Source organism: Lepus europaeus, chromosome 14 (assembly GCF_033115175.1).
Source record: "Lepus europaeus isolate LE1 chromosome 14, mLepTim1.pri, whole genome shotgun sequence".
Taxonomy (NCBI): Eukaryota; Metazoa; Chordata; class Mammalia; order Lagomorpha; family Leporidae; genus Lepus; species Lepus europaeus.
Window position 1 is genome coordinate 82,010,282 of NC_084840.1, and position 12,371 is coordinate 82,022,652.

Genomic DNA, 12,371 nt, shown 5'->3' on the forward strand with positions numbered 1-12,371 from the left:
GCTTCTTTGCAGTGAATTCTGCTACCACTCCACATTCATCCTGTTAGCCATCTGATGCAATGTTGAATGGGTTTTCTGGATCATTGGCGGTTTCTTGGAAGCCAAACGATGTAAAGGCTTTCAAAGTTAGAACCTGTACCTGTTGTTCTTAAGAAGCCAGGTTCCATTGGTTGGCTTCTGGATATGTGAAAGTGAAGAATTTGGAGATTGTTTTGGGGACCATTTCGTAATCTTATGCTGAAGCATCAGTTCTGTTTGTACCAAGGTTATTTCAGGTAGTAATAGATCTGCCTTCTCTTCATTTCACTTGCTCTTAGGCAGCAAGGCATTCTGATTGCTGAGCGTTACTTTGTTTTTTCTTTTTTCTTATTATCTCTACATTCTTCTGTAATAACGGAGTGTCAGACTTGGCTCACTGAAATAAAAATCAAAGGACTGTTTTCATTTTCTAATACTACCATGTAAGTCGTCTGTTCACATAACCATCAGTATTCCACTTTCTTCTTGGCATATTATGAGGGAAACATGAAAGGTTTTAAAAAATCATAAGAGCATTCAAGTACAAGTCATTCTTAACAATGGAAAAGAGGTAGATATTGTTGTTTTCCAGTTTTGAAGAAGTTGGAGTTCCAAAATGTTTAAGTTGTGCTTGGAATATTATAGGAGATGTACATAGACTTTTCTGTGCCTGGTCATGAATATTTTTCAGACCAAGGATGTGATTTGTATCCCTCTTGCCTCAGCCTTTTAAATGTTGCAGTTGTTTTCAGTCTTTCTCAGTGAATGTTCTTATTCCCAACTCCCCATACGTTCCACCCAGTATCTGTGTTGACCCACATTTTTTACCTTTAAAGAGAGTTATCCTCAGGAGGATGAGCAGACCAGAGTCATTGTTGTGGCCAGATTCATGAGGAGTGGTAGGAATCTAAATGATAATTGTGTACACACAGGCCACCATGGGTACTTTGTGGATAGTATTTCCAAGGTGGACTTAAGAGCATTACAGTCTTTTGATAGAATACAACCAAAGTACTAAGATACAGTTGTCTCTATTCACATGTGGGAACTTACTCAAAGAAGCGGTAGAAAAATCTGACTGTAGGGTCTTAGTGTAGGTTTGGAAAGTAACCTTCACAGTCATTTCAGCGTTGCTGATGTGAAAAGTACTTGTGAGACTGTGTAGCATTTAGAATCAGTAGTTTATAAAACTTGGTAATTCAAATTTCTAGACAAAGACGTGGTGCTGGAGTCATTCCAAGTATTATATTGTCGTTGTCCATTCATGGAGACGTGCACGGAATCAGGAGCCTGAAAAGAGTGATGGTCTCCTTAAGATCCTTCAATGGGGCAACCAGACCTTGCTTTCATTATGGAAACAGTTGCGAAGGGCAGCTTCTGATTCCCCAAATTTCATGTCATGGGGCTTATTAATTCACGTCAGTTGAGCTCTGGGAAGTGACAACAATCCCAGTTTTGAGTAAAAGGCCTACGGAAGTAACACAGATTTGGGAAAGCTTAGAATTTCTTTTGAAGTTGAGATAAAGAATGGACTCTGGTTATATCAGATGTTTCAATGCTTTGTTTTTAAAACAGCCTCACCCTCTTGTCAAGGCCGCCCTCACTCTACCTCTGGTCCACAAAAACAACCTCCCCTCGTCCTCATCTGCCACCTCCGTTGCATTTCCTTGTTTCCCCGCCACAACTGCACCCTTCCTCTAGACTTCCACATCTGTTTCATCCTTCCAGTTTTCTATTGTATCCTCAGCCTGTCTGTGGTACTCTACACCAGCCTCACCCTCTTTGTGGGGCCTACATCCTGGCTTCCCACCCTTTGTAAGTCACACTGAGTTTGCTTCCTTCTGGCTACCATACTAGAATCACTTTCCTTCTGACCCTCCAGCCAACCCTCACTCTCCTGGCCCTGCACACCAGCCTCACCCTCCCTCTGGTCCTCAGTACCAGCCTCAACTTCCCCGTGGTCCTCCGTGCCACTCCAATCTTACTCTCCTTTTGTTGGTCCACTATAGCCTCACTCTTCTAGCCCTTCACATGGGTTTCATCCACCAAATCTGCCATAACTTCACCTTTCCTGTGGTGCTGTACACCAGCTTCATCTTCCTTGTGGGCCTCCATCCTGGCTTTGCACTGCTTGTATACCACTGTGACTTCCAACTTCCTTCTCATCCTCAGTGCCACCCTCTCCCTCCTTCTCATCCTCAGTGCCACCCTCACCCTCCTCATTCTCTATGCCAGCCTTGCATTCTTTTATTCCTTGACACTGTCCTCACCTTCCTTTTGTGGCTCATCCCTGGAATAACCCTTCTGGTGATCCCCCACCTAAGGATCGCTTTCTCTGTGGTCTTCTGTCCAGTTCTACCCTCCCTATAGTCATCCACCTAAGCCTAGCCTTCACTCTGGTTCTCAGCACAAGCCTTTCCTTTGGACCTCCATGATAGCCTCACATCCCTCGTAGTCCTCCACACCTGTCTTATTGTCCTGTCTCTCCACTGCAGCCTTACCCTCCTTTGATCCTCCACCTGTGTCTCACCCGCCAACCTTTCTATCATGGCCTCACCTTCCCTGCTGTGCACTACACCAGACTCAGCCACCTTGGAGGCTTCCGTCCTGGCCTCCCTCTCCTTGGCCTCCATGTTGGCCTCACCTTACGTCTGTTCCACCTCATTAGACATACTTTCCTTCAGACTCTGCAGCCCAGCCTCAGCCTCGGCCTCACCAGCAGATGGAAGAACCAGCGATGGAATCTCTCTCTCTCTCTCTCTCTCTCTCTCTCTCTCTGTCTGTCTCTCTCTGTCTCCCCCCCCCCCCCAATCCCTCTTTCCAAAGAAATCATTTAAAAAAAAGAGAGAGAGAGAGAGAGATTGGATTCAGGAGCTGCAGGCAAGGATTAAACTCAGGTATTCAGGATGCTTGTTTCCCAACCACTGGACTATATGCCTGCTCCATTTTGTAACATTTTCAGTGTTGTTTGTTTAGTAGTTGCCATTGAGTTTGCAACATGCATTTACAGTTCATCTCAGTCCATTTTCAAATATTCTGCTTCCTGGCTACTGTGAGTGCCTCATAATAACAAAATATTCCCCATCTCCTCCCATTCCTTCAACCCTCATGCATATTTCCCTTTCAGCGATAGAAAAATATATACACATGTAATATGTAAATATGAATACATATGAATATTATCCATGGCATTTTTGCGTATGTATTGCATATATATAGCTTAAAAGCATATATAATCTAATGTGTTGCTATCATTTTCAGCAATCCTATTAGAAAAGAAAAATAAAATTTATATTTTACTGCTTTTTCTTTTCTTCTCTCATGTTCTTCCTTTTTATGTGGATCCAAGTTTCTGACCTGTATGATTTTCTTCCTCTCCAGAAAACTGTTTGCATTTCTCGCAAGATAGTCTCTGGCAACAAAATGTACAAGTTTTGCCTGCCAAGCGTTTATTTCTTCTTCACTTTAGAAAGACAAGTTGCAGGATACCAAATTTCAGTTGGGTAGTTTTTTCTCTCCATGCTTAAAATAGTTTTCTCCACTCAGTTTTTCCTTGTGTGGTTTCTGAGGAGAAGTCAGATACGTTTGCTCCCCCATGGATTGTTTATTCTGCACAAGCTGCATTCAGGACTTGTTTACGGGATACTGCTGTATATAATGAGAATCAACAAGCCTTTGGAGAAGTTGTTTTTGTTTTTGTTTTTTTTTTAAGGGAGTATGGGAGGAGATATGGATCATTTTTTTAAAAACTGAGGACACACAGACCTGTTTAGACTACATACTTCTAAGTAATGAAACTAAGAATTGATGTTCGTGAGCCACATCATGCATGAGATTTAAAGTAGCACTCTTAATTAAAAACACAATTTTCAAGAGCATCGGTTAACAGAGAGCATTGACTTTGCCTCCACGCTTTTTCAGTGTGCTGCAAAGTAAGCATTTTGGGCAAGGACCACGTGTCAGATTTCTCTTTGAATCTCTCTTGCCTGCTAAAGGTAGTGACATGAGAGGCCTGAATATGTGCTTAAATGACTCAATTAAGGAATGCGGCCATGCATTAAATTCAAATCACACCTCATGGTGTTTGATGTCAGAATTGTGTAACTAAGTAACGTTAGGTTCTAAAATAGCAACATGGCATTTCACTTGGAGAAAACGTAGATTAATGGCTCTGATTTTGAAACTGCGTCCTCCTTTCTCACAAAGTGCAGTAAACCGTGAGTGACAGTCATGAAGCCTCTTCCTACTGCAGCTCAGTGACACAGACCCACTATGGCTCGTTTTCCTCACTTGTAGCACTGATTTTAGGTTGTCTGCATAACTACCAAGAGTTTTGCCATTGCATTCTTGTTCGTTCTGGTTTGTCTGGTCTACATTGATATCTGTCACAGATTTCCACGCACTACTGGCAAACATTTGGTTCACTTACTTTATACAGAACAGTTCCAGACTCTGCTGCTGGGATAGAAAATGTATCTCATTTGGAGTTTTACTCTGTGGATACAATTTGAAATAGAGTGAAAACCATTGGCATAGAGTCCCTTGTAAAGGTTTACCTGTTGTAGAAGCATTTGAAAGAAAGCATATTAAGGGCAAAGATAAATATTTACTTAAATTATTAAAACATCTTGAGATTTTTTTGCTATGGCCCTGATGTTGTAAAATTAGATTTAAGCTATTGTGATAACTTTGAAACCATAGATACAGAGGTTAGTATGCATTGAGAGGTACATAATGTATATATTCTGTTAGCTTGCTTGAATTAAGGGTAGCCATTGTATATTTTGAATTACTTTAATGTTGAAATTTGTATGTGGTTTAGAAAATGGAAGGTGTGGTCTGTTGAGAGCTGGCCTTAATCCTCAAGTAGGTTGGCTTATACTCAATTTCAGGGAGACGACACACATATGCCTAGTAGGATAACTCAAACAGTAGGCTTTGTGAGGCAAAAAGTCTATGAATATCATGGAGAATAAGAATTTCAGGCTTTGTTTTTAATGTGTATTAATTTACTTATTGGAAAGGCAGAGTTACAGAGAGGCAGAGGCAGAGAAAGAGAGAAGTCTTCCATCTGCTGGTTCACTCCCCACGTGGCCACAACAGCTGGAGCTGCATCTATCTGGAGCCAGGAGCTTCCCTCAGGTCTCCCAGGTGGGTGCAGGGGCCCAAGGACTTGGACCATCCTCTTCTGCTTTCCCAGGCCATAGCAGAGAGCTGGATCGAAGTGAAGCAACCAGGACTCAAACCAGCACCCATATGGGATGCCGGCACTGCAGGTGGTGGCCCTACCAACTATGCCACATCGCTGGCCCCAGAATTTCCATTTTAACATTTTTTTTCCTACTTGCATTTCCATCGAAGAAGGGGTCGATGATGAGATGTGAGGAATCTGATATTAAATGAAGGCATGAGAGATCTATTATGGCCCTCCTGCATTACTCCTTCTTTCCAGCTCATGCAGCCTGAATTTACAAATGGTTTTGGTGCTTCTATCACACAGTAAATGATTTTTCCAGTGTAAGCCATATTTATTCCCATGTTACTCAATTTTAGCATTAAGACTTAATGATAATTTCAGCTTTCCTGCCACCAAGAACTGGCCAGGACGCTGACGAAGGGGTCACAGAGGAGACTGAGAAGAATCAGGTTAAACACTTTTTATTGTTACACCGGCACTAGGAGGGAAGGCCATCAGCTGGCTCCTGTGGGCACTAGGCTCTACAGACCAGGAGCTTTTCCCCACGGGCGCTGGGCTCTAAGGACCGGGGAGGGAGGCTGAGTAGTGCTCCAATTTACAAGCATCTGAGGGTCTTCTTATACACTTGTTTAGGTTAGCCCCGCCTATGTTCCCTCCCTTCAGGCCCATAGTCATGGCAGCAGCGGTTACATAGTTGTAACAACGGTTTGGGGTTAGGCCATTTCTCTTGCAAGCTTTGCCACAGAGTTTCATTTCTTCAGGAATGGATTCCTAACAGATAATGCTAACTAAATTTTTTTTTAAATTTAGTTAAATTACATTTGCATATGAAAGTGGAGACAATCTTACCTAATTTGTTCTACTTCTAAATATACGTAAGATATTCTTGAGGGAACAGGATGGCAGTCAGGTTAGTGAGGGCTAGTTCTTGAAAAGGAAGCTGTCATATTTAATCATTTAGTAGCAGCCATCTGGAGTTATTGATGCTCTTCACTCTTCACAATTGATTATGTTCTAGGTGGCATTTCATTGCTTGATGTCTTTTGTGGATATATCATACTTTATACATCCAGTGGCTGAATCACAGTATAAGATGTTGGAGACAGAGAGAAATGTCTGCCTTCTGTTGGTTCATCCCCAAAATGGCCGCCAAGGCCGGCACTGCGTCGATTGGAAGCCAGGAGCCAGGTGCTTCCTCCTGGTCTCTCATGCGGGTGCAGGGCCCTAAGAATTGGGCCATCCTCCACTGCCTTCCTGGGCCACAGCAGAGAGCTGCACTGGAAGAGGGGCAACCGGGACTAGAAACCAGCACCCATATGGGAAGCCGGCGCTATAGGCAGAAGACTAGCCAAGTGAGCCACGGCGCCGGCCCGTTGCTAGTTGTCTTTTTAAAGAATCAAAACCTGATCAGAGATGATCAAAGATGAAGAAATCAGTCAGCAAGAAGAGTGCACCACAGCTTCAGCAGCCCCAGTTCTTACAACAGAAATTCCAACTGCAGTGAGCGTGCAGCAGCAGCTGCTGCTCCTGCCGCCAGTGCCAGGTGTTTCTGCTCGTACTTCTAATACTCTGGATGGAAATGTTCTAGTTGTTTCCTGAGTCTGAAGTTACTTCTATTGTTGCCTCTGGTGTACATAATGAAAATATTTCAACTATTCCAACTGAAAAACAAGCACGACTTACTAGTACTACCCTGATATTCAGAACCACAGTGTTCAAGTATCCAGTAATACTGGGATAGAAACATCTAAGCAGGAAGCTGTAGCTTGTTTTACTCCCAAAACAGGAGAGGAGGAAAACTAACCAGGAGAAAAAAAAATTATATACACACACACACACACACTTGGAAATCAAAGGAGGAGGGAAACCAAGGGTATAAACAATTATTGAAGAAAAAATGGGTGCAATCCAGTGCTTCATGGAAATAAGCTGTGAAGGTGATCATTAATGATCAGTGATACAGTGCTTTAGCAAAGTTGAAGGAAAAAAAAAATCAGGCCTATCTTTCGCAACAAAATGGGTGCAACTGGAGACCATTAAGCTTGGTGAAATACGCTAGCAACCCAAAACAAAAATACCATATGTTTTCCCAGATTTGTGGTAACTAATATATAGAGTATGAAAAATGTCATGTATGTGAGCAAAATTCACATTCTGAGATTTGGTTACTGTTTATACTGTCTGAGGAACAGTGGTTTATTTGTTTTTAAAGATTTATTTTTATTTGTTTGAAAGAGAGAGGTAGAGCCAGAGAGAGAGAGAGGTCTTCCATTCCACTGGTTCACTCTCCAAATAACTGCAAAGGCCAGAGCTGAGCTGATCCTAAGCCAGAAGCCAGGAGCTTCTTCAGGTCTCCCACATGGGTGCAGTAGCCCAAGGAGTTGAGCTGTCTTCTGCTTTTCCAGGCCGTATCAGAGTGCTGGATCGAAAGAAAAGCAGCCAGGACTCGAACCAGCGCCCATATGGGTTGCCAGCACTGCAGGCTGGGGCTTTTAACCCACTGCCCCACAGTGCCAGCCCCAAGGAACAGTGGTTTAATTTTTACTACATGGAGAATTCTTTATTTAGTAGTGGTTTATGCTTGTGATTATAAACAAAATCAAAACTGTGTCATTGTAAAAAAAAAAAAGAGAAGGAAGGAGGGAGGAGGGAAGGTAGGATGGAAAATAGCATTCTGCTCTTAAAACTGTGTAAGTGGGGACTGGCGCTGTGGTGTAGCAAGTAAAGCTGCCACCTGCAGTGCCGGCATCCCATATGGGCATGAGTTCTAGTTCCAGCTGCCCCTCTTCTAATGCAGCTCTCTGCTATGGCCTGGGAAAGCAGAAGAGGTTGGCCCAAGTCCTTGTGCCACTGCACCCATGTGGGAGATCCACAAGAAGCTCCTGGCTCCTGGCATCAGATCCCCCCAGCTCTGGCCATTGTGGCCATTTGGGGAGTGTACCTGCAGATGGAAGACCTCTCTCTCTCTCTCTCTCTCTCTCTCTCTCTCTGCCTCTGCCTCTGCCTCTCTAACTCCACCTTTCAAATAAATAGTAAATAAAATGTTTTTAAAATAATTATGCAAATTAAAATATCCTTTAAAAAGACTAGAGCAACAATATAATGTAATAATCATTTTTTAAAAATGTATATATGAAATGCCTGAAATGTTTCCTTTTTATAAATAAAAAAATTAAATTAAAAAAGCCTGCCATTAAAGCCTATAAATTCCAAATAGAAAAAGAGGAAGGAGAAGCAAGATCAAAATACGAAAAGGCTGAGGAATGATTTCAGCATTTCCTTGAAAATCATGACAAAAAGACTTCTACAACCAGACACCAAAAAGCAGAGCCCCTCTTAGGAGAGATGGAAGTCTAGGATGCAATATCAGAATGTGACTGTCTTGAAATCTATGAAGATGTTTTGTATTTCAAAAAAAAAAATGGAAAGGAGCAATCAAAACAGATATAAAAAAGGAATTGAGGCCAGCGCCGTGGCTTAACAGGCTAATCCTCCGCCTTGCGGTGCTTCTAGTCCGGGTTCTAGTCCCGGTAGGAGCGCCGGATTCTATCCCGGTTGCCCCTCTTCCAGGCCAGCTCTCTGCTATGGCCCGGGAAGGCAGTGGAGGATGGCCCAAGTCCTTGGGCCCTGCACCTGCATGGAAGACCAGGAGAAGCACCTGGCTCCTGGCTTCGGATCAGCGAGATGCACCAGCCGCAGTGGCCATTGGAGGGTGAACCAGCGGCAAAAAGGAAGACTTTTCTCTCTGTGTCTCTCTCTCACTATCCTGGTCTCACTATCCACTATCCAAAAAAAAAAAAAAAAAAAAGGAATTGAGAGGCCTTAAAAAACATACTCAACAACATGGCTAATGTAGCATATTCTTCTGCTTGGTCTGAAGCCCAGCAGTTTCTGATGGATAATCCAACTTTGCAGAAGATAGGGAGTTATGGAACATGGACAAGGAAGGTGCATTAATTTGCTTTGGAGAATATGTGTGGCCTTTAGAAGAGGGAGAAGAAGAAAACAGAAGAGTTTACTGAGAGTAGTTGACAACATAAAAATAGGGAACCTTTTCAGGTATTATTAGATGAATTGCATGAACATGGACAACTATATTCTATGCCATCTTGGATGCAATTACACCCAACTATTCTGCCGTTAGATTGACCAATATGTTTGGACAGCCTGGATCCACTGCACTTGATCCTTTCAAGTTTTGTGTTGCGGATCTTAAGCCATAGATTCATCATGAGAAAAAGATAATAAAGAACATTCTAAGGGATAAAGGACTTGCAGTTGAAATGAATACTACTTTTGAAGATCTTGTGGCAATAATTAGTTCAACTTAAAAGATCAACTATGAGGCAGCGCCATGGCTCAACAGGCTAATCCTCCATCTAGCGGTGCCGGCACACCAGGTTCTAGTCCCGGTCAGGGCGCCGGATTCTGTCCCAGTTGTCCCTCTTCCAGGCCAGCTCTCTGCTATGGCCCGGGAAGGCAGTGGAGGATGGCCCAAGTCCTTGGGCCCTGCACCCCATGGGAGACCAGGATAAGTACCTGGCTCCTGCCATCGGATCAGCGCGGTGTGCCGGCCGCAGTGCAGCGGCCATTAAAGGGTGAACCAACGGCAAAGGAAGACCTTTCTCTCTGTCTCTCTCTCTCACTGTCCACTCTGCCTGTCCAAAAAAAAAAATCAACTATGTTAGATGCAGGAATATCAAGTTAGTTTCCAATAGTTTATTAGAAAAGGCAGAAGCCCATGAATGTGAAAGAGATAAAACAGAGGCTCCAAAGATTAAATGAAAATAATCTGCATTTAAGAGTATGTGAAACAAGCTACTCCTTGCATAGAGTTGGATGCTTTCTGGGAAGCTGTCCTGGAGAGATGTGTAAAAGAACCAGCATTTGTGGATATAACCTAGAGTCTGAAATAAAGAGATTATTTAAATATTTTATGCATGTGCTTGAGCAGGAATGTCAGCATCATCATTCAAAGGCCAAGAAACAGCCTAACAGAAAAACCATCATAGGAAACTTTCCCCCTCTTGGTCAGAGCTAGATTCAATGATGATGACAGCCAGTCAAAGGGGAAAAAAGACAGAAGTCAGAGTCACATTCAGCTTCAGAATGTTCTTCCAGCACTGAGTCTGAGAGAAGTTACAAGATGTTAAAAAACACGTGAAGAGGAGACATAAGTCTGTTCAGAATCAGATGCTGAGCGGGGGAAGGCTAAAAATCAAAGCATAAATCACCTAAGAAAAAGATTGGAAAGAATTCTGGAATTTGGGATACTTTTGGCAGTGAATTGAGCAAAGAGGAATTAGAAAAACACAAAAGAACCTTTTGGAATAATTGGATGGTGATCAATAAATTTTATGAAATGTATATATTTACAGTATGATTTGAAGTCTAATTCAGGCCAGGAATTCTGATTTAAGTTCAATTTAATGAACACTAGGTTTTAATTCTCACTGGAAGAAAAGTACATTTTAAGTATAGCCATTGTAGAAAAGGAAATTGAAAATAACTTTTGATTCTGTATCAAGAATCATATCTTCATACAGTTATATAACTGTTACTGTGACCCTTTCACAGGGCACTGCAGGAGGGATTAAATGTGGCAATTTATTGATTAAAAGAACAAGAGTCTGTCACTTCTCTGGTGGTACATGTACCATCCTATCACTTTGCAGGTAGTACAGGTATGTTATAACAGAGTTCTCAAATTCATCTCTACCATCTGATACCACATAGATTCATGTCACTTATCCATAAACTATAATATGTGTATTTCTGAGTATATTTTTTAATATTATTATGTAAAACTATCATCAAAAAGAGTTAAAGATTTTAAAAGCTATTATTAAAAATGCTATATTGGTCTATTATGCTATGTTATATGTGTGTACATATTGTATGTCCACATGGGGAAATTTTATTAAGAGTTTTATTTTAAATGGCTTATAGATAAGATTGTCCATAATTTAAGCTGCTAAAATCAATCAAAGATACATTTTAATTTGTGTGACCTGAATCTGTGTATCATATGTTTTAAACTTGTTGGTAGAAAGAAACTAAAAACATTTCAGATGGTTGTGCTTAAGTTTACTGGTTAAACAAACTACACCATGTTAGATATTTAAGAGGTGTTTTCAAATACATGATTCTTAAAATTTATAGAAGGCATTGGACCTTCTGGTAAATGTTTTCTTAAGTTGTTATCTAATGGTTGAAACTGCTAAGTATTCATGTGATATTGCTATTGTCAGCAAGCGATCTAGGACTTGCTCCCTCATTTCTCTATTCTAAGCCCAACTTGTTCTTTCATCTCTCTATTCTCTTCAAGGTAGGAAACTAATTCTATTATGAAGGAATCTGTAGGACGCACAATTTAATCTTTAGACCTTATAAAAGAGATGGCTAACATTTTCTGTAATAGCATAGCCAAAATAAGAACTTAAATAATAATCACATAGCTAGATTCACTTCGCCATCAGCAAAGTATACAGTAAGTAGGAAAAACCTCCCTTTCAGACCAAAAGGAAAGAAAGTTTTAAAGTGAGAATATAATTTTCCTCATGGGCATTGTCTGCCTTAGAAAAACTACTACAGAACATGCTTGTGACTATAGACTTGTAGTTCAGGCCACCGAAGATTAGAGATGGGACTTGGGCACTCCCTTGACTTGCATCCTCTGGTCTGCTTTAACACAAACCAGGAGGAAAAGAAAGCTCGGCATCAGAAGCAATGGGTGGCAGGCCTATTAATGGCTGATCTGTACAGTGATCTGCCCTCAAGGAGACCCAACAGGCCATTTCACTGCAGTGGCTTTCAATGTGGTAAATCTGGGCTTCAGCAGAAGTCAGCTTGTGAAGAGCCCTGGCAGCTCTGCCAAGAGTTGGATCACTGGAAATGGACCTGCCCTGGAGTCGAAGGATGCCCAGGTCAGAGCCACAGATCTTATTGGCTCTAAGCTGAAAAGCCCTTCACTCAGCCCAACTTCCAAAGTGACCACTGCAGCTGAGGGGATGGTCAAGTAGGGTCAGCAACATTGCAGGCAGAACTGTAAATTTCTTGTTAGAGATGCCCCCTGCCTTTACCTGGCCAGCTCTCCTCCCAGGCCAGCCAAGTAATGAAAGTCAACAGAGTGCCTTCCCCTAGGAGGTTCACACCT

General features: G+C 42.0%; 1 pseudogene; it reads left to right on the forward strand.

The window, feature by feature from the left end:
• Window positions 1–6,628: 6,628 nt before the first annotated feature.
• Window positions 6,629–10,567, forward strand: LOC133773901 (pre-mRNA-processing factor 40 homolog A-like; annotated as a pseudogene).
• Window positions 10,568–12,371: the final 1,804 nt, after the last annotated feature.